The sequence below is a fragment of the Nomascus leucogenys genome, chromosome 14 (assembly GCF_006542625.1).
Source record: "Nomascus leucogenys isolate Asia chromosome 14, Asia_NLE_v1, whole genome shotgun sequence".
NCBI classification, from domain to species: Eukaryota; Metazoa; Chordata; class Mammalia; order Primates; family Hylobatidae; genus Nomascus; species Nomascus leucogenys.
The window spans coordinates 8,864,165-8,887,256 of NC_044394.1; the positions used below are offsets into that span (position 1 = coordinate 8,864,165).

At 47.0% G+C, this 23,092-nt stretch overlaps 2 protein-coding genes across 2 annotated transcripts in view; one reads left to right on the forward strand and one right to left on the reverse strand.

Moving 5' to 3' along the window:
* The window catches only part of LOC100584258 (TBC1 domain family member 3G-like), a 275,592-nt gene that overhangs the window by 48,407 nt on the left and 204,093 nt on the right, over positions 1–23,092 (reverse strand).
* The window catches only part of YPEL2 (yippee like 2), a 67,828-nt gene continuing 54,991 nt past the window's right edge, over positions 10,256–23,092 (forward strand). The window contains exon 1 of the mRNA XM_003272332.4: positions 10,256–10,446. The gene's annotated coding sequence lies outside the window, so the exon portion shown is untranslated. The remainder of the gene's footprint in view (positions 10,447–23,092) is intronic.

The window sequence follows — 23,092 nt, forward strand, 5'->3', positions numbered from 1 at the left end:
GTAAACAAATTTACTCTTATTTCCTTAGTGACTTCAGCTATGAGGCTTCCCAGGAATGGGGAGGCTTCTACTGAGTTTGAAAATACTGCTGTAGAAGGCTGAGCATGGTGGCTTAAGTCTTTAATCCCAGCACGTGGGAGGACGAGGCAGGTAGATCACTTGAGTTCAGGAGTTTGAGACCAACCTGGGCAACATGGCGAAACCCTATCCCTACAAAAAAAAAAAAAATTAGCCTATGTGGTGGCATATGCCTGTAATCCCAGCTACTCTGGAGGCTAAGATGGGAGGGATCTCTTGAAGCCAGGAGGCTGAGGTTGCAATGAGCTGAGATCGTGCCACTGCACTCCAGTTTGGGTGACAGAGCGAGACTCTGTATCAAAAAAAAAAACAAAAAATGAAAAACAAACAACTGCTGTAGGGCTGGGCACAGTGGCTTGCACCTGTAATCCCAGCACTTTGGGAGGGTTTGGTTGGATTTTTGTTATAACTAGTTCTGTGCAATAAGTAAGTCTGGAGGAACTAGAGACAGAAGAGATCCCATGCCCAGTGTGTCTGCAATGAATTAATAACCAAAAGAAGAATAAATCCATACTTAATCAAAACACAGTGTATAGAACAGGGTTTTAGGGTGTGGACCCTATAAGCAGTCTTTGGTTGTTCTTTCTATTCTCTCCTTAGAGAATTTAATTTTATTGTTTAATAGCAATGCATACACATGATACTAAATGGAAAGGCTCCCTTTCATCCTTAACCTCCAGTGTCCCAGTTTTCTTCTCTAGCAGCAACCACAGTTAGGCATGCTTTGTACATTCTTCTGGTGATAGTAAAGTCATATTCAAGCATACTTGTGTACGTACTCATATATATACGTATATATATATATATATACATACACACACACATTTTTTTTGAGACGGAGTCGCACTCTGTTGCCTAGGCTGGAGTGCAATTGCGCGATCTGGGCTCACTGCAACCTCCGCCTCCCGGGTTCAAGTGATTATCCTGCCTCAGCTTCGTGAGTAGCTGGGATTACAGGTGCCCACCACCACGCCTGGCTAATTTTTGTATTTTTAGTGGAGACAGGGTTTTACCATGCTGGCCAAGCTAGTCTCGAACTCCTGACCTTAGGCGATCCGCCTGCCTCAGCCTCCCAAAGTGCTGAGATTACAGGCGTGAGCCACCGCGCCTGGCCATAAGTATATATTTTAAAACAAATGATGGCATACTTTGTACAATTGTTGTGTAGCATGCTTTTCTTTCGTTTAAATCCTGGAGTGTGTTTACTCTTCATTCATTCATTCAACACATATTTACCAAGCACTATAACAGACTGGATTGTTGTTTGCTACTCTTTATGCTAGGTTATATATCATGTTCTCTGCTCTGTAACTTCGGATACTCTATCAGTAAAGAAGATAGACTATGACTTCCTTTCACTCTTGACTTTGTGGTTGGCCATATGATTTCCTTTGACCAATGGCCTGTGGGTAGAATTGACAGTGGGTCAGTTCTAAGTAGAGGCTTAAGAACCATCATAGGTATCCATATATTTCACGCACATCAGGGGTTTCTAAATGACAGTAGAAACCAACCTAAATTCAATCTGTGACCCTCAGCCTGAAGCGGTATGCCATAGCTTCTCTACATATTCATGAGGGAAAAATAAATTTTGTATGTGAATGTGTGTGTGCATGTGTGTTAGCCACTGACATATTGGGGTTGTTTATTATCATAGCCAGAAATAAACTAAGACGGACTATGTGCCCAGAAACAACTGTAGGCACTTAGGTTCATTAGGGAACCGAAGATCTTTGCTCTTAAGGAGCATCTATGTGTAGAGTTGCCTGTTTTTAATGGCTGCACAGTATTGCTTTGTATAGAAGCATTGCAATTTCTTCAACCAGTCCTTTATAGACAGATTTGGGTTATTTCAAAGCATCAGTCTCAAAAGATGAAAAGCATATTTCTAATAAAAATGCATAGAAAGCATTATTAGAGTTTTATTTAACGCATTAATGAAGAAACCAGCAGAACGACAAAGTCTGTTCAAAAGAGAATACTACAATTGAGATGAGGCTGGGCAAAGTGGCTCATGCCTGTAATCCTAGCACTTTGGGAGGCCAAGGCGGGCAGATCACTTAAGACCAGGAGTTCAAGACCAGCCTGGCCAACATGGTAAAACCCCGTTTATACTAAAAAACAAAAAACAAAACAAAACAAAAAACCACATACACACACAAGAATTAGCCGGGCGTGGTGGCACACATCTGTAGTCCCAGCTACTCAGGAGACTGAGGCAAGAGAATTGTTGAACCTGGGAGGTGAAGGTTGCAGTGAGCCAAGATCACACCACGGCACTCCAGCCTGGGTGACAGAGCAAGACTGTCTCAAAAAAACAAAAAAAAATTGAGATGAATAAAGTCAATGGATAAAAAGAAATTTTGTTGAAGCTTGTAATCTGATATCTGATTTTTTAAAAAAAGAAATTCTGAATTGCTAAGCTTGATACAAAACTAGTTAACATCGTGCATGGTAAAAATAATAACCTTCCAGGTTCTCTTCTGCTGGACAGAAAAATAATCATCCACCATTATCAATGTTAGAGAGTTGTAAAATGGGCTTTAACCAATTGCAAAGTTACATCCCTAGAGAGTCAGTCATTTGATAATACTAATAATTTTACAATATCTATTTACATACATCTTTGTGCACATGTATGTTATCTTTTCTTTTCTTTTTTTTTTTTTTTTTTTGAGATAGAGTCTCCGTCTGTCACCCAGGCTAGAGTGCAGTGACACGATCTCGGCTCACTGCAACCCTCTGCAGTTCAAGTGATTCTAGTGCCTCAGACTCCCTAGCAGCTGGGATTACAGGCCCACACTACCACGCCTGGCTAATTTTTGTATTTTTAGTAGAGGCCGGGTTTGGCCAGGCTGGTCTTGAACTCCTGGTCTCATGGAATCCACCCACTTCAGCCTCCCAAAGTGCTGGAATTATAGGTGTGCGCCACCGTGCCCGGCGCTGTGTGCGAGTTATTTTAAAAATAAATTCTGGGCCGGGCGCGGTGGCTCAAGCCTGTAATCCCAGCACTTTGGGAGGCCGAGGCAGGCGGATCACGAGGTCAGGAGATCGAGACCATCCTGGCTAACACGGTGAAACCCCGTCTCTACTAAAAATACAAAAAATTAGCCGGGCGTATTGGCGGGCGCCTGTAGTCCCAGCTACTCGGGAGGCTGAGGCAGGAGAATGGCGTGAACCCGGGAGGCGGAGCTTGCAGTGAGCCGAGATCGCGCCACTGTACTCCAGCCTGAGGGACAGAGCAAGAGTCCGTCTCAAAAAAAATAAATAAATAAAAAATAAAAATAAATAAATAAATAAATAAATTCTGGCTGGGCGTGCGGTGGCTCACGCCTGTAATCCCAGCACTTTGGGAGGCCGAGGTGGGTGGAGGTTGCAGTGAGCAGAGATCGCGCCATTGTGCTCCAGCCTGGGTGACAAGAGCGAAACTCCATCTCAAAAAATAAAAATAATAAATAAATAAATAAATAAATAAATAAACTCCTAGCCAGGCATGGTGGTGCCTGCCTGTAATTCCAGTGACTGGAAAGACAGGTAGAAGGCTTGCTTGAGTCCAGGAGTTGGAGGCAAGCCTGGGCAACATAGCAAGAGCCTATTTCCAAAAAAATGCTTTAAAAAAATTCCTAGCCAGTGTGGTGGCTCTTGCCTGTATTCCCAGAACTTTGGGAGGCTGAGGTGGGAGGACTGCTTGAGCCTAGGAGCTCGAAACCAGCCTGGGCAACACAGGCAGCCCCGTCTCTAAAAAATATATAAAATAAAAATAAATTAAAATAAATAAATCCCTAGAAGTGAAATTTCTGAATATATTAATCTTGAGATTTTTGAGAGATTTTAATCTCTAATTTTGAGAGAGATTACCAAATTGTCCTCTATAGAAATAAATTATGCCAATTTACCTTACTGCTAACAATATATGAGTGGCTGTTTTTTCATATCTTCTCCAAAGCAGTGTTATTGAACTGTTTACTACTTGCCAATTTTTTGTTTGTTTGTTTGTTTGTTTGAGACAGAGTCTCACTATGTACCCCAGGCTGGAGTGCAGTGGCCCGATCTCATCTCACTGCAACCTCTGCCTCATGGGTTTAAGTGATTCTCCTGCCTCAGCCTCCCGAGTAGCTGGGACTACAGGCGCCTGCCACCACGCCCCGCCATTACTTGCCAATTTTGACAGATTAAAATAGCACCTCATTGTAATTTTAATTTTTCTTGTTACAAGATTTAACACTTTTTTCCATATCTTTACAAGTTATTTGTTTTTCTATCATGAACTGTCACTTCATATCTTTTCCTTCAGAAAAATTAGCCCTTAGTCTGTCATACGTGCTCCAAATATTTTTTTCAGTTTCAAATATATTTCTTTTTTTCTTTCTTTTTTTTTCTTTTTTTGAGATGGAGTTTTTTCTCTTGTCACCCAGGCTGGAATGCAATGGTGCAATCTCCGCTCACTGCAACCTCCACCTCCCAGGTTCAACCGATTCTCCTGCCTCAGCCTCCCAAGCAGCTGGGATTACAGGCATGCACCACCACTCCCAGCTATTTTTTTTTTTTTTTTTTTTTTTTTTTGGTGTTTTTAGTGGAGACGGGGTTTCACCATGTTGGCCAGACTGGTTTTGAACTCCTGACCTCAGGTGATCTGCCCGCCTGGGCCTCCCAAAGTGGTGGGATTACAGGCGTGAGCCACCATGCCCAGCCTGACATATATTTCTAATTCTAGCATTACCATTACTAGCTGACCTTGGGAAAATTACTGAACCTCTCTGAGCCTACATTTACTTGCCAGTTATCAATCTCTTATTTGAAACCCTGAGATAGATGTGTTTTAGATTCCCAAATCTTTCAGCTCATATACTGCATATTACAGAGAAGCTAGGGAGTTTGTACTTATTTATTTATTTATTTAGAGACAGAGCCTAGCTCTGTCGCCCAGGCTGGAGTGTAGTGGTGCTATCTTGGCTCACTGTAGCCTCTGCCTCCCAGGTTCCTGCGATTCCCCTGCTTCAGCCTCCTGAGTAGCTGGGATTACAGGCATGTGCCACCATGCTGGCTAATTTTTGTATTTTTACTAGTAGAGACAGGGTTTCACCATGTTGGCCAGGCTGGTTTCAAACTCCTGGCCTCAAGTGATCAGCCTGCCTCAGCCTCCCTAAGTGCTGGGATTAGAGGCGTTAGCCACCTTGCCAGGCTGAGTTTGTACTCTTTCAATCATTAATATTTCTACAAGAAACATATGGATATTCTAGGTGGAATTAACAAAGACTAGAAATGACCTCATGTCAGATAAAGTTTGCCATCGAGTGAGCCACGTCAAACTAACTTTGGATTTTCAGAGCTTTTTAGACTTTGGAATTATGCTTTAAAAATGTAGACCTGTGGTTCTTGTGAATATTAGATTAAATTAAACAATGCATGTAACATGTCTATACCTGTTTCTAAAACATAGGAAGCACCAAATAAATGATTTTTACTGTAGTTAAGAGGGAGGTGCTAAGCCCTCACCACTCTTGCTTCCAGATATTTTAGATTGGCATAGGGTTTTGCTTTGTGGAGTAGTTTGATCTTTGGGTGTTTTCTTGTAAAGGCAATTGGGATATTTCAGGATAACAGAAGGTAAGCAGTTTTAGTCTTTGATGGTGTAGAAGAAAAAGAATGATTAGGTTTTGAAGCCAGCTGGATCAGGGTTCAAATTTCATAGCATCAGCTCCTTTCTAAAATGAGGGAAAAATCTATCTTGCTGGTTGCTTTGAGGATTAAATATAACTAGATAGAAGATAAACTGCTCTGCACACAATATGTGCTCAATAAATGGTAGCAAATGTTTTGTTAAAGCATTCAGGAAGCCCGAGGTACAATCCTCTCTTGTTAACAGTCTGAAAGGCACAGAATCAGCCACTTTCACGACTGAAAATAAGAGACTTGGACAGGGATCAGAGAAAGCATTTATTGTACATAAAGAAACAAAGCACTGTTACCATAATCTGTCTGTGGGAAGATGGCATCAGGCCCTCTTCTGTGATGTAATGTCATGGGACTTTACTGGAGTGGGGTTTGGATGGGGTATGGTGAGACCTGTGAGGAGCAGCTCTTCCTCCTACACAGGCAGAGCTGGCCATTTCCCCAGGTGGTATGGTAGTGTGAGAGCCTGTGGCCACTAGCCTTCAGGAAGTTTCCATTGTATTGTGATTTTTAAAATGTAGGTTGTCCCTTTTATATAGAAGAGCCTAAAGTTTCAAGTTTAGTGTTATCGTACTACAAAGTAAGACTGCTATCTGTTGATCAGTATACTCTGAGAACAGATCCTATCAATTTCTGCTTGGATTCCCACTGGATTCAACTCAGATATAAACCTTTAGGGAGGGCCTACCATGTGCCAGGTGCTGAAAATACAAGGATGATCTGATAAGGTTCCAGCCCAAGAAGGACTGGCAGAGAGGACAGATAACTGATAACTCTTAATTGGGAGTGTAGAGTGTGGGGTGACGTAATGGAGCTCTGAGTAAAGTGCTATGTAGGGTAGTAAGAAGAGGAAAATTAATTTTTCTGGGGAGGCTAAGGGAAATTCCTCCACAGAAGTGATACTTGATCCAATCTTTGGACTGAATCGTCAGGCAAATGGATTTGAGATGGGATGAGAGGAAAGGGCTGAGGGGTGGGGAAGGGGGATAAAGGAGAGAACAATATTCCAAGTGAAAGAAACTGCAGGGACAAAGATAGGAGGCAGTAGGCACATTCATGCATTTGTTCAGATAGTCACTCAAAAATTTGTTGAGTGCTAGTCACTGTTCTTGGCACTGGGGACACAACAGGAAGCAAGACAGACAGGTCCCTCTGATGTTTACACAGAGTTTACACTTCAGAGCTGGATGGGACAAAAAAAAAGCACAAAAAAATGAACAAGATGATTTGAGAGAGCGATATGTATTATGAAGAAAATAAATTGGGGTGATGATAGAAAGGGGGCATGGCATGTATGAATGGGTAGTCCTCTCTGGAGGAGGCTTTTTTTTTTTTTTTTGAAACAGAGTCTCACTCTGTCTCCCAGACTGGAGTGCAGTGGCGTGATCTTGGCTCACTGCAACCTCTGCCTCCTGGGTTCAAATGATTCTCCTGCCTCAGCCTCCCTAGAAGCTGGGATTACAGGCGCCTGCCACCATGCCCAGCTAATTTTTGTATTTTTAGTAGAGACGGTGTTTCACCATGCTGGCTGGTCTCGAACTCCTGACCTCAGGTGATCTGCCTGCTCTGGCCTTCCAAAGTGCTGGGATTACAGGTGTGAGCCACTGCACCCGGCATTTGACCTCAGAACCAAATGGTGAAGAGGCAGCCTTCTGGGGGCAAGGTGTTCCAGGTGGAGGGAATGGCAAATACAAACACCCTACAACAGGACGAGGAACAGAAAAAAAGGCCAGCTTGACTGCAGCAGTTTGAGCAAAGGACAGATGGTAGAAGACCAGAGAAGTTGGCAGGCCTGGTTACTAGGGCCTGTGGGCCACCAGAAGGAGTTTGTTTAGAAGTACCATCTGGCTGCTGCACAGAGAATGGGCTGGAAGCAGGGAGATCAGTTGGGAAGCTGTTGCTTATTCTAGGCAAGAGGATGTTGGTGGCTCCAACCAGGGTGCAGCAGCAGAGGCAGATGTGTTCAGAGCAAATACATATTTGTGAAGTGAAACTAACAGGACCTGTTGATGAGCTGGGGGATGGTGGATGAGGGGAAGGAAGATGTAATTAATTATTTCTAATTAATAATGTGAAGGTTGAGAGGTTGAGTAAGGTGAACACATAAAAGTGACTCTGTTCACAGCAGCAGTAGCACCAATATGGCAACAGAGGGAAGATGGGATTAGTGAGAGGTTGCTGGAAAATAATTCCGTGAAGGTTCTGGGAATGAATGAATTTGGCTTCACACAGAGGAGACAGAGGTACTGTTCCATTTACAAAGGCAGGCTGATAATCTGTCTGTGAGGCCAGGAATCTCTCAAACTTTTACCAGCAAGGGTTTTTGTTTGTTTGTTTGTTTAAGCCTTGGCTGACTCTGAACAAATTTGTTTATTTCTCTCTCTCTCTCCGTCTCTTTTTGCTTTCCAGGATAAACATCTGTCTCATTTCACCAACTCTCCATTGGCCTCAGCGTCTCTCCTCTCAGTAGATTCTTCAGAATACTATCATCCAAGTCAAGCAGGAAATTCTGCCCATAATAGGCACTGAGAAAACGTATTGAGGGACAATTCAAGTGCCCCTCTCTGGGTTCAGAGAAGAGAAGTTGCATCTATTACTTTGTTTCACTTACTTCATTGTTTCACCTGTCCCTTCTCCTTTACCAGCTCAAAATGCTTGGCTCTTTTTGACTAGAAGGAGGCATGATCAGGCTTAATACTTTTTTTGTTGTTGGCGGGCTGGCTGGTTTTATTGTCTCCTGACCCTAAGGTCTGGGGCCTCTTCCAGTCCCCTGCATACACACAGCAGGCCTGAAGAGGTCCTCAGAGCTCCCTCTGAAACCACTGTATCAGGCTAGTCGTCTTTAGCTAACATTATCTTTTATTTAAACAGAAACAGTAGCCACCAGTCTTGTTACATAACATGCCAATATCCTAGGGTGTTAAACTAATTCAGCATCTACTGTTAGGAAGTGGTGTTGTGGCAACACAAATATTAGCTCACACAATATTGCGGAAACGTTGTAACAAACATGACTTTCTGGCCCTACTTAGAATTTCAGAGCTGGAAGGGACTTGAGATCATCCTATTTCAACCCTCCTCGTTTTAAACTGTGGAAACCTAGGCCTGGAGAGACAAAGAAACTTGCTCAAGAAGCAGATCAGGGCGAGACAGCAAGCTCTTGCTAATCTAATCCATCACATCTTAGATTAAGGATTAAATGCTAAACAGTTCTTGTTTGTGATTCCTTCTCATCTGAAAGCATTTTTCCCCCCGTTTTAGACTCTCCAAACTAGTCACTTGTGAAGCAGGACATAGCCTCTATTTACACTGAAACTGCAAATCTGAGGCTGATATGTCAGCCCCACAATACTGAGGTATTTGGGGTGTTTTGTTGTTTTTACTAACTTTGGGGACTAGATTCACATGCAATAGATATTAACTGAATACAATTTGGTTGACCAAGCATATTTTAAAGACAGCTGGGTGGAGACGCAGGTGAGCCAGAATTCTGGGTGTACGTGCAAACCAGTGTGTGGAAGGCGGGGAGTCAGCTGCACCTCCTGCAGCACCGCACATCCTGATGGCTGCACAGTAAAACACTAATTTCCTTGGAGGAGGAGTTCCCAGAGGAACTGCGGAACCCTAGTGTCTTGAGTGAAAGGCAGGACCTGCTCTGTTCACCTTGTCCGTGCCAACATTCTTTACCAAACTGTCCTGTTTTCCTGCTGGGAAACTGCCCCACTCCACCCACCTGGTGCCTCCCTGGTTTCCTGACTGCCACTAGGTTATTTTTTAACCTGCTCTTCCTTGAAAAGCACCACCCCAGTGACCCAGAACGTGGACTCCTCCCCTCTGGTCACTCGGACCATCCCACTCTAATTACCGTCATCTGCCTCTGAAAGTCATGGAAAATTAGCAGCAATAGAGCGGTCTTCAATTCTTCCAAGCCCCTTTCGTACTTTTAATTCGCCGAAATTACTAGCAGGGCAGAGAGAAGAGGGGAAATGCCTGGCTTCTGAGCAGGGCATGGGTGGGCTGGGTGGAACTAGCACTATCATTTTAAATTCAATTGCCCCGGGTCCTGAGGGCCACTTCTGGTAACTTAGGCTATGGCTTAGGGCGAGGTTTAAAACGTAAGAAAGAAATGACTGTCTTGAGCCTCCAAGAAGCACTGCAAATCCCCCCGCCCCAAAATACAATCCAGGTTCTGGGAATCCCAGCCCTGCCCTGGGGACAAACCCCAAACCCAAATAAACGGCCTCCTCCTAGGCGCTGAGAGCCCACCCAGCTTTGTCACGCTGGGTCCCTGCCCCTCCGGCAAGTTGCCCGGACGGGCGGGACCCGAACCAGACGCTCTCCCCTAGCCCAGGCCGGGCCGGGCCGAGGGGTGGGGGAGTGGGCGGTCGGGGAAGCGGGGGGCGGAGTTCCGTCCTCCGATGATTGGCTCCGCGCGGATGGGCTGCGGCTGCGCCCGGCCAACCCGCGGCGTGTTGCTATGTGCTGAGCCGAGGGGATAGGCGCGGGGGCGCGTCCATCACGGGGTAGCCCCCGGCCCGGACCCGGAGGGATGCGGAGTGGCGGCCGCGGCGGTGGCGGAGACTGTGGCTTTAAGAGCGCGCCGGGAGCACGAGCCCCAGCCGGGCCGCGCTTCACCGCTGCGCACCCCAGCGGAGCCAAGCCCCGCGCTGGCCGGACGAGGCTGCCTGTCGCCGGGTGAGTGCGCCGGAGTGCGGCGCGGGCCGAGCGCGCGTGGGCGTGGGGCGCGCTGTCAGCTCGGGCTCTGGGTCCCCGGCCCCGGCCCCCGGACTCCCCCGGCCGGGCCTGCGCGGGGTTGGGGGTGCGGCGCCTTCGGTTCCGCGTGGGGTCCCCGTGGGGGCTGCGGGCGCCGGGGGCGGGGAGCGGCCGCCGGGCCACGTGACCGGTTTGTTTACAAACACTGCCGGGCCCGCGGCCGCCCGTGGAGGGAGCCCAAGGGCGCGGGACCCCCGGCCGGGGTGGGAGACGCGTGCCAGCGGCTGGGCGAGTCTGCGGGGCCAGGTTTGGGGCGGGGGCGCGGAGCTGGGATCGCCGCTTCCTCCTCCGCGTCGTCCCCGCGGGTTCGGACTCCATGGGGTCCGGGTGGGGCTGGGGACGCCCTCCGTCCTCTTGTGACGCCGCGTCTCCCTCGGAGAGTCCTGGGGACACTTGGGTTCAGGGGCGCCGCCCGCCGCCCTGGGGGGCCTTCCACTGTGAGACTGGGCGCCCTCGAAATTTATCCGAGCGCGTCGTCTGCCCCGACCGGGGTCGAGGTAACCGCAGCCGAGTTCCTCCCTGGCCGCGTCCCGGCGCCTCCCCGGTGTCCTTGCCAAGGGGGTGGGCGCGAGGTCCTGCCCGACGGAACGCGGGGGCCTCTGCCGCGAGCGCCTCCCCGGAGCTGGCGCTTAGGGGCGGCCCCGACCTTTCACCACTTCCAGTTCACCCTGCTTGGCCGCCGACCTCCTCTGGTGTCTTTCCCAGAGTGGTGGGCTTTTCTCCGGTCTTGGGGGCGTGCGGGGGTGGGGGACACCTGTTCTTTTGGACTTCTCGTCCGGAAGATTGCCACCTCTGCCTTCAGTCTTAGCTGCGAGAGTTTAAAAAGCCAGGTGAGCGAGTGTCTTGTTTTCCTCCGCTTGGTGCGGTGCTGCATCCTCGCCCGCCCCCCAGTCCCGCCGCTGTGAATGGCCCCAGGGAACTGCTCCGAACCTTTGCTAGGGTTTTTGTTTTCTGGCCTCCTTGCTGATTTGCTGTCCTTGCAACTTGGGAGGCTCTTGAGTAAGTCCTTGCCTTTGGTGAATCTGAAAGCTAACGAGACAGCTGTCTTTTTCTCCCTGCCCTTCCTTCCTTGTTCTTCCTTGTTCCAAAGCATTGGGCAAGAAGGGTAGCGGTCAGCTTCCCTGTGCCTCACAGAGCATTAGAGGTGCAAGAAGTTCAGTAAACCGCCTCACTGACTCTGGGGTGGGACTTGATTTCACATGGTTATTGCTCCCCTGTGCTTTCCTGCCTCTGGGGGCCACAGGGCCTGTGAGTGGCTGAGTCTCGCCTCCGGTGAGGAACATTTTCATTCTTCTAAACTGTGTTTTGAGTGGCTGCAAGTTCTTTTACCCAGAAACAGGCCCAGCCTGGGGAGAGTTGTGAAGACTTCCCCCTTGGCACCATCTCCTGTCCCCACCTCCATGATCGGATCTCAGGCAGGAGTGCAGTGGGAGCCTCATCCGCTTCCTCAGTTGGGCTTTGCCGCCGCAGGTTAGCATTCAATGACAGCATTTCTTGCATCTGTCTTGATATTTCTGTGCTTGAACCAAAATCAAGAAGCTTGGAGTTAGGGGTGGAAAATGGAAAATAAACACCATGCGCAAGAAAACTGTTTTCCTTCTTCCCTCTAGGAGCATGGTTTTTAGACTTTGAGTGGGACCTGCGCTGCATACAGGTCTGTAACTGGAATAAGTTTCAGAGAACAATAATTTTTTTTTTTTTTTTTTTTTGAGACGGAGTCTCGCTCTGTCGCCCAGGCTGGAGTGCAGTGGCACAATCTCGGCTGCTCACTGCAAGCTCCGCCTCCCGGGTTCACGCCATTCTCCTGCCTCAGCCTCTCCGAGTAGCTGGGACTGCAGGCGCCCGCCACCACGCCCGGCTAATTTTTTGTATTTTTAGTAGAGATGGGGTTTCACCGTGGTCTCGATCTCCTGACCTCGTGATCCGCCCGCCTCGGCCTCCCAAAGTGCTGGGATTACAAGCGTGAGCCACTGCGCCCGGCCTCAGAGAACAATAATTACCCTTACTCCCTGCAGTGTGCTCTGTTTTAAAGGTTTTTTTTTGTTTTGTTTTCTACTTCATTAAAAAAAAATCGACTGCTGATTATGACCCATTAATTCGATTTCCTGACCAAGCAGGTCCTGACCCATAGTTTAAGAAGCATCGCTTTAGGGCAGAGGTCCTCAAACTTAAATGTGTATAAAGATGACCTGGGTAGTGTTTAAAAATACAGTTTGTCAGGCTACTCCGCAGATGTTTATTTTCAGTGGGCCACAGGAATCTGCATTTTTACCAGGGGACCCATGAGATTGTGATGCAGGTGCTTGATAAGAGCCCCTGATCTAGTGGGAACTGGAGGCAATGAACAATGAAAGGTATTAACTTGGCTCTGAAGTGCAGTCAGGTATGTGACCCCATACTCTGCAATCCCCAAATCACTCAGCTGTCAATCACACTAGCGTAGGCTTTGAAAAGTCTAAGGGCACAGTATTGTTTGTTCTCAACTGCCATGAAGCAGTTGGCTTTAAGAGACTGGTATCCCTCCCTCTCCACTCCAGCCTGTTTGAGGGCTGCTGCACAGTGTTGTGTACCAGGAGATGTTTCTAGGTGTGGGGGTTGGAGATGTGAATAGTGCTGATGAGTTGCATGAGTTGCTGTGCTGTTCATAGATTACGTGAATTTTTCATTGTCTTAATGATTTTCACGGTTTTGAGGCAGCCACACAGTCATTGTGCCTGGGAGATTCACAATTGGCCAGCTGAAGAAAAGGTTGATTTTGTTTAGTATCCATGTATTCCAGACTGTGTAGCCTGGGGGAAAGGTAGGCAGGTGACTCTTTTTATTTGGGGGGGTGAGGAGTCAGGAGTTTGTCTACCATCGGGTCTTAATAAGAGGCACAAGTTCCCATACCTCCTGGGCTACCCCAGTTCTGGTTACTTCCCATTGTGATGGCCCAGTCCCTGTGTGCAGGTGAATCTTGTTAGGCATCCAGTTTCTGATGCTGTTATCGCTGCCTTCAGTCACAAACACACACACACCTGATGCAGCCTCAGGTTAGATTTTTCCCTCTTAGTTATTGTGTCCAGACATATTGGTAGGATACATTTATTTGAATTAATGAAAGCTGCGATTTAGCTTCAAAAAGGACTCTATCCAAATTCAACTTCAACTGTAGCCCTTCTTGCTAAAGGTGTGCCTTATGGGAGCATTAAGCGTGGGAATTTAAAAATTAATAATGTTCAGTTTGACCAAGCAGCTCACATTCAGAATGTTTAGTTTTGAGCATATGGAGAAAAGAAAGCAACAAAAGGATGGCAAGGGATAAGATGTCCCAGGATTGGAAAAGCCAGAAGGAAGAGATGTTGAAGGGAGATTCAGATGGAGGATGTGATCAATTCCCATTGTAAATTATTTCCTTAGGGTTTGTCACGCAAACCACTAGGTGCTCTGACAACTGCATTCCCCTGAGCATAAAAAGGTATAAAATTTTGGAAAAGGAAGAAGCTTCATTTTCAACTTGAGTCTGTAAGGATGGAAAGCCAGCCAGGGCCTGCAAGCTAAAGATATTTTTTAGAGTTGTTAGTTTTCAGTGACATTGTCCTTAACAAAAGGTGATACACTTGAGTCTGTGAAGTATTGTACTGCCTGAGTGTTTACCTGGGAGCTGTGGATATAGCACTGGAGAGCTTAAAAGTAAATCAGAATTTGCTATTCCCTTGTCGCCAATTTGCCAATGGCTTCCCATTGCCCTTCAGATATAATCTAATTCCTTTCCCTGTAGGCACCACACGGCTTGTCCTACTCCCCCATCTTCTGCCTCATCTCTTACCAATCCCCACCCTGTCCACTCTGCTTCTTCCTGCTTGAGCAAAGCTCGCCTTTCTGAGGTTTCTGAAACATGCCATACTTATTTTTGTCATAGGACTTTTCTACTGGTAGTAACTCTTTTCCAGGATGCTTTCTCCAAATTTTTCTTTTCTTTCTTTTTGAGACAGGGTCTTGCTCTTGCCCAGGCTAGAGTGCAGTGGTGTGATCTGCTCACTGCAACCTCTGCCTCCCTGGTTCAAGTGATTCTCCTGCCTCAGCCTCCCAAGTAGCTGGGATGACAGGCGCACCCCAACACGCCCAGCTAATTTTTGTATTTTTAGTGGAGACGGGGTTTCACCATATTGTCCAGGCTGGTCTTGAACTCCTGACCTCAGCTCAGGTGATCTGCCTGCCTCAGCCTCTGACAAGTGTTGGGATTACAGGCATGAGCCACGGTGCCTGGCTCTTTCTCCAAATTTTTGCATGGCTGACTCTCACTTGGTTCTCAGACCTACTTCCTGACGGACCAGTTACCTAGAACAGCTCCTCCCTTCTCTGCCCCTCAGCCTCTCTTAATCCCCTTACTTTATTTTCTTCAAAGCACTTTAATACCATCTGGAAATATATCATCTACTTGTTTGCCGACACAGAAGCTTGAGAGCTTTTCTGTCTTGCTTACTGCTGAAAATGCTTGGTGTGGAGTAGACACTGGATAAATATTTGTTGGTTGAATGCATGAATGACCAAGAGAACCAAGGTTTAGAATCTCTAGAGGAGGAAATATACTTTAAGAGAAGAGGAAAAGATAATTCTCTTTTTCTGGGATAATATAGTATTCTCTCAGAATTACTTTCACTTGCACTATTTCTGCTTTTCACAATAGTTTTCATTCCTTTATTCCATTTATAGGTTGGCAAAGGCTCCAAAAGCTCCATTGTTATTCTGTTGTCATTAATAATAACTCTTATGTACCCCAATAACCTTATTCTAGGCCTCACTGTTTGTTTTCTTCTAACAGATGTTAGCATTTCTATCAGTAACCACATTTCATTAATACCAGGAGGCACTATATGTGGGGCTAAGAGCCTGGACTTTGGAATCAGAAAGACCTGGATAATTAGCTCTGTGACCTTGGCAATTTACTAAAATTCTCTAAATGTTTGTTCCTTATTTTTAAAACGGTGCTAATAATAGTTTGCATCACACAGGACTGATGTGAGGATTAAACGAGACTGCAGGGGAAACCAGGCACAGAGCCTGGCACCTAAGCACTCAATGCTAGCTATTAATAACAGCACTAATATTAATAGGTGGATTCCCCTCTCTCTGGCTCAGAGGAATCCATTCTCAATCCGTTGATTTGGGAGTGGACAGTGTGTGGTGGGGTCAGAGGAGGACTTCTTAATAGATAAGTGAAGACTGAAAATGCCACTTACATCTATTTGAACTGGAATGGAGTTTAGAAACCATCTATTCGCAAACTGACTGCTGCCCAACACCCACCTGGAAGAAGTGACAGTTACAGAAGTTTTTGGAAGGACATGTTGTCTATCTGCTTGGTTTTAGACTTGATGAGGCTGGGCCATCTGCATGTGGCATTATGTCAGCCCCTCCATTGTTATTTTTACTGAGTTGGGCTTCAGTGTCTGCCCTTTGCTTTATGGAAGGACACTGTCAGAAATAGCTTTATGTAACTTGTTACTGTAATTCTTATAAGGGTTTATATTGTTGAAGACTAGCTACAGATTCAATGCCCCCCTTAAGAAGTTCATGGGAGAAATTATTTTAGAACCTAGTGTCTCTGAAAAGCTTTGCCTCTCCTGAAAACCTGTTATGCTTTTTCTTTTTTGTGGAAATTGGAAGTTTATAGCATCGTATTTCTCTTTTTGCTTTGGCTACCAGGAAGTACAGAGTCCAATTTTTGGCCTGCTTTTAGTGACTATGTAGGGCCCTGCATCCTAGCTTTTTCTAGTGTTAACCTTGTAATTTTTATTTTCTATTAATTAGGTATATACTGGGTTGGGCATTAAAATCTGTTTAGGTGTTAACATTTTAGAGATATAAACATTGAGGTTCAAACAGACAAAAAGGACTTGATTTAAGACATAGTGCTAATTAGGGCAAAGCAGAAGCTATAAACCATACCTTCTGTTTCTCAGACCAAGGCCTCTTCCTACTCCTGCACATTCTGGAATAATACCAGCTCCTCATCTAAACCCTAAGTAGCCCATGTCTCCATTCTGGGCAGAGTCTACCTTCTCTCTGGAACGAGGCAGAGCAGCATTCTGCTTGCGAGGTGCAGCACTGCCACCTGCATTCCTATTACCTGGATGGGTCAGCAACACCTGGGTCTCCTGAGCTACAGAGCAGTCAGCCCTCCCCTGTGGTCTTAAAAGCAGTGTGTCTAGACTGAGTGGCTTTGATTCGAAACTGGATTGCTGGCTCCAAATGAGGTTACCCTCCAGTGTCTGGAGTTCCTTTGTCTGTTTCTCACTGGGAAAGGAAGGCTTGACATCCAGTTGGCATATGGGGGCCACTGAGGCTCAAACAGGATCTTCTGGGTGTGAACGGTGACCAAGTTTAGTTGCACCAGAGAAAGTGGCTTTGTTTTACCTGATATGAAATTTTTAGTTCTAGAAAATACTGACCTTTCTAGTGATTTGTTTTTTGTTTTCTCAAGGCATTCTGTTCAGGAGTACCTGGGGCAAATAAGTGTAGGCACGGAACAGATCCTGCCCATCAGGAATATTTTGATCCCTATTTTCGAGATGGATTGGTGAAGAATGAAGAGGATTTACACATACAGAAACATTCCATGGGGAACAGTTGTGCAAAGGCACCGAGGCGTGAACATAAGAGGCAGTGTATGGGGAATGTTCAGGAAGCAGGTGAGATGGGGAAAGAGGGCACTGGGATGTAGTTCTCAGCGACCATGGCTGCAGATAGAGCACTCCATGGGAGTGGACCGTGACTGCCTTCACAGTAAGGGTGAAGAGCGCTGCACAACGGCTAATTGCCTCAGATCATAGGTGTCCCCAGGGGGGAGGCTATCTCTAGGGATTCTCGAAGCTGGCTGCCTTAAGAATTCATCATCCCACTAAAGGCCTTACAAAATCAGAATTTTCAGGATGGGGAATTTGTAACAGAAACAAGAAAATAGTAACAACCCCTGAAAAACTGTTTCCCAGGTTCTTCTAAAGCAGCCAACCCCACACATGACTGAGGTCTGGAAACCACTGAGGTCGTGGTTGATCCCTCTGGCAGGAGCTACCAAGCAGCCTTGGCTTTTGGCACCCTTGCCCTTGCTCTTTGTATTTTTGCTTTTTCCTTTGTGTTGCCCCACACATGTCATCCAGGATATCTGTGTGCCCCCCCTCCCCCCCCACCTCTTTGTTTCTTCTTTTACCACTTTGCTCTTTGTCTGTAGGGGGTCGCTCCCTACGTTGACCCATTGCCAAGTGGACCATAAGAGAGAAATGAATTAACTTTCAGGACTGGTTACGTTAATGGTATAAACGTGCACATTACATAAACCTAAATTAAATAGGGCTTGCAGTTTGTTTTGCTCGCAGGGCTCTTTGTTTCTGTTAGGATTTGAGGAAAAGTTACCCCATGCTTAACTGCAGCCTTAAAGCTAAGTACCTCCTTAGCAGAGAGGTATAACAAGAGCTGAAAACTCCCTTTTTCTTGTGCCTAATCTGTTGTCCCATCCCTCATTTGTTTTCTCCCATTTCGGCAAGTTAATGTTGAAGCATTGAGCTGAGAGTCTGAGGGTGTTTAGAGAGAACTTGGCGTCTTCATTTTGCATTATGTTGAGTTGACTTAGACTCTCCCATTCTGCTTGAATCTCTGGAAGGAATTCAGGGACTGAGAATGCACTTCCTCAGACCCTACTCTGGCTGGTTTGGGGAGGAAGGATCTACTTGGAAAGGGACAGGGGATTTGAATCCTGGTTTTGGTCCTCTCCAATTGTGTGATCTTGGGCAAATTGTTCCTTTTTCTGTGTCTGGAAAGCAGGGGTCCTCATCATAATGCCTGTCTCCCTGGGTTGTTGTGAGGATTAATTGAGATATGACCCCTCATAGACGCATAACAGGGAATTAATAAATTGTAGAATCCTGGAGGTTTATCTGCGGTTGTTCCAGGGCCTCCCTCCCAAACTGCCCTCACTCGCTACCTTCCTCCAACCAAGCCTTACTGAGCTTTCTGAGCTCCTCTTGCCAAGCTTTGGGCTGCGTATGAGGGGTGATTAACCAGACATGGTCTCATGTCTGATTAACCATGGCCAGGAATGGTTTGCAATCTAGTGGGAAGTCTGACCGAGAAACAACTAATTTTGCGGAACTTTTTTTTTTTTTTTCCAAGATGGAGTTTTGCTCTTGTCGCCCAAGCTGGAGTGCAATGGCATGATCTCAGCTCACTGCAGTCTCCGCCCCCGAGGTTCAAGTGATCCTCCTGCCCCAGCCTCCCGAGTAGCTGGGATTACAGGCACCTGCCACTACGCCCGGCTAATTTTTGTATTTTTAGTAGAGATGGGGTTTCACTACGTTGGCCAGGCTGGTCTCAAACTCCTGACCTCAGGCGATCCACCGGCCTTGGCCTCCCAAAGTGCTGGGATTACAGGCGTGAGCCACCGTGCCCAGCTGGAACTTTTTTTCTTTTTTTTTTTTTGAGACAGAGTCTTGCTCTGTCGCCCAGGCTGGAGTGCAGTGGTGCGATCTCGGTTCACTGCAGGCTCTGCCCTCCGGGTTCACGCCATTCTCCTGACTCGGCCTCCCGAGTAGCTGGGACTACAGGCGCCTGCCACCTCGCCCGGCTAATTTTTTGTACTTTTAGTAGAGACGGGGTTTCACCGTGTTAGCCAGGATGGTCTCGAACTCCTGACCTCGTGATTTGCCTCTCAAAGTGCTGGGATTACAGGCATGAGCCACCGCACCCGGCCGAACTTTTTTTTTTTTTGAAATGGCGATGTCTTGCTCTGTCGCCCAGCCTGGAGTGCAGTGGCGCTATCTCGGTCACTGCAACCTCAGCCTCCCGGGTTCAAGTGATTCCCCTGCCTCACCCTCCCAAGTAGCTGGGATTACAGGCGTGTGCCACCACGCCTGGCTTATTTTTGTATTTTTAGTAGAGACGGGGTTTCGCCATGTTGGCCAGGCTGGTCTGGAACACCTGACCTCAGGCTATCTGCCCACCTCAGCATCTCAAAGTATTGGGATTACAGGCATGAGCCACCGCACCCGGCCGTTTTGCGGAACTTTAAAAAATTAAGGTGGCCGGGCGCGGTGGCTCACACCTGTAATCCCAGCACTTTGGGAGGCCAAGGTGGGCGGAAACCATCCTGACTGAGGCAGGATGAGGCAGAGGCAGGAGAATCGCTTGAACCCAGGAGGCAGAGCGTGCAGTGAGCGGAGATCGAACCACAGCACTCCAGCCTGGGCTACAGAGCGAGACTGCGTCTCAAAAAAAAAAAAAAAAAAAAAAAAAAGGCCGGGCGTGGTGACTCATGCCTGTAATCCCCAGCACTTTGGGAGGCCAAGACGGGTGCATCTCCTGAGGTCAGGAGTTCCAGACCAGTTTGGCCAACATGGTGAAACCCCGTCTCTACTAAAAATACAAAATCTAGCTGGGTGTGGTGGCGGGTGCCTACAATCCCAGCTACCTGGGAGGCACAGGTTGCAGTGAGCCAGATTGCGCCATTGCACTCAGCGTGGGCAACAAGTGCGAAACAACGTCTCCGGAAAAAAAAAAAGTTACATTAAAAAGGTAAACAGGCTGCGTGCATTTGCTGGGCCTCAAAGGATCAGAGGCACGTGGTGGAAGCACTTTTAAGGAGGAGGGTGGAAGGAGGACAGGGACTTCGATTCTTGTTAAAATCTATCTGCCATTCCCATTCAGAGAAGAAACCCAGAAATGTGCTGTAGAGTTGAGTCTCCTCCCTTCCCCACCCCAACCCCTTTCCTCTCCCTCAGTAAATGGCACCACTGGATGACAGTTTAATAATTCCCAGAACAAAATAACTTCCAACTTTAGGCTGGCAATGGCTGGGTCTTTAGACATACAAGCAACCTTTTGAAAGTGCCTCTTCCCTTTTTTGCTCTTCAGTTTTTAAAAAGTTCAATTTCCAAATTCCAATTGCGGAAAGGCAGGGAGCCCAGCCACAGATGTCAGAGTCTAGAGTTTTGGGTTTATTTGAATTGGGAGATTAAAGTCAGAAAGCCAAAGGCATGCTGACAGCTGAACAACAGAATTGTATTGACAGATTTAGGATGGGTGGTTTGTAGCTAATTGGGGCCCCAACTGTGCCCTGGGGGACCAGCAGTTTAAACAGAAATCAAGGTCACACAGTGCCCAGAGTCTACAACACATTCATGTATTCAGCAGATATTTGAGTGTGGGAAACACAGATGACAATCAAATAATCACCTCAGTAAAAGTACAGCTGCGGATAGTGCTATATGTGTGGCATAGGGGAGCCTGACTTAGTTGGGGCTGGACGAGGCCAAGGGGAGGGTTCCCCGGTGCAGTAACTTCTGAAGATAGGCTGTATCTCTTACCCTATTTTCCAAGACCTTGTTTTCTTCATAGATCTTGTAAATGGCTGTTTTTCATTATACTTTAAGTATAGCCCTATCTGGGGACAGAGATAGACCAGATTTTTCTCTGGGTCACAGATCATGGGAAAAATCTATTTGTTTTGTTTTAACCAGGATTATCATCTCTGAGCATGATCAAATACAAAAGGAAGGTACTGGTGTTGAAGGGCGGCAGTCTCTTGGGGCTGGAGGCAAAGGGCACATTTGGCTGTCTGCATAGTCAAGGCAGGGTTGAGGGATCCCTCGCCTTCTTGGCCTGAATCAAGTCTGACACTTCATTTTTTTGTGACTCATTCTTGCCTGGGGTAGCAGCTCAGACTGTCCTGGGGGTCTTGTGGGGACCACCTTGGAAGAAAACTCCTAGGTTGGAACTCTAAGGGTTTCACTAGGGGTCTAGAAGTCCCTACCCGCCTGGGAGAGTCACTTGGGAAGCTAACCCAAGGGAGCATGCACAGACTGTGTGAAGGGCAGAGCAGGAAACGTTTCTGCTGTCAGACAGCAGCCAGGTAAAAGCATCAGAGGCTCGTGTGGTGTGGCTCATCCGGGTAATTTCATGGCCCTACTGAGTTTCAGACTCTATCTGCCGGCCCAAATGAGTTGGCATCACAAGAGTTTACTGGCTTTTTAACTTTGTAGAGCGTTAGTGGTGTGTGAGTCCCATGTAATGCCCAGATTGGATATTTTAAATGTACTGGATAGTGGCAAACTAAGGCGATTTAAAAAATACCAGCTTTACGTGGCGGTGTGGTTTCACTGATGGCCATTCATTTTACTCAGTTAACATTTATCAAGGATCTCCAGTATGCTGGAGCTGAGAGTCCTATAGACACTACTGGGGGTGGGATTGGAGGGATCTGGAAGGCTGGACCTTTGACTGCAAGAAGTTCCCAGTCTGATGGGGATAGAGACTCATGACCAGTGTGATAAAATGCCATTCCAGAGAAAAATTAAGTTTCTTGTGTGCTGGGAGAAGGGACCACCAGCTCTGCTAGGGTCCTACTGGAGCTGAGTATCAAGGGATGAGCAGGCATTTACTCATCCCTTAACGAATAAGGTAGGCAGAGAAGGTAGGGTAAGGCATTATAGGAGCTGGAATAATGTAAGGAGCACAGGATAACGACTGAGTTTGATCTGTAGGAAACAGGTTTGGAGTGGGGTGGGGAGGTGATGACAATATAAGGAGAGTTGGGCCCAGGCACTTGGTGCCACCTGAAGGGTTGGATCATGTCCTGTAAGCTACTAGGAAACCACTGGAGGTTTTGAAATGTGAAAGTGTGTGATCAGGTTGTGTTTTATAAACAGAATTCTAGAATGGGCTGGAGAGGGAAGAGCTGAGTCAGGGAGACCTGTGGGAAGCTGTCGCAGTAGTCCAGGATGAGAGAGGATGGGGTTCACAGTGCTGCTGCTGGTGACTGAGGGTGGCAATGGGAGGGTGCATCTAAGAAGCGGAACCAACTATCTAGGGGACAAATGAAGTATGACAGAAGGGAGAGCGTAAAGGGTGTTTCTTGCTTGGGCAACTGGAAGCAGGAACAGGAATGAAGGTGATGGGAGTCTCACTATGTTGCCTAGGCTGGTCTTGAACTCTTGGGCTCAAATGATCCTTCCACCTCAGCCTCCCAAAGTGCTGGGATTACAGGCATGAGCCACTGTGCCCAGCGTGGAGACATCCTTTATAAATGGGTCAAGGGTTCAGGAGTAGAAGGCACAGGTTTAGAAGGCTTGAAGAGGGTGTGGGTAAGAAGGCCCAAAGGAACAAGAAGTCAGAGGCACATGGCAGAAGCACTGTCAAGAACGATGGAAGGAGAACAGCCAGGGAGATTGAGGCTCAAACAGAGGTAGAAGAAGAATCCAGAGAAATACAGTAAAGCCCATTAAGGAGCGTTTCAGATGAAAGCAACTGAAGGCAGCACCAAGGCCAAATAGTGTTAGCATTCAAAAGTATTAGTGTTTGTGGCTCACACCTGTAATCCCAGCACTTTGGGAGGCTGAGGCAGGTGGACCACCTGAGTTCAGGAGTTCAAGACCAGCCTGGCCAACTTGGCGAACCCTGTCTCTACTAAAAATATAAAAATTAACCAGCAATGGTGGTACACGCCTGTAATCCCAGCTACCCGGGAGGGTGAGGCAGGAGAATCGCTTGAACCTGGGAGGCAGCAGTTGCAGTGAGCCAAAATCACGCCACTGCA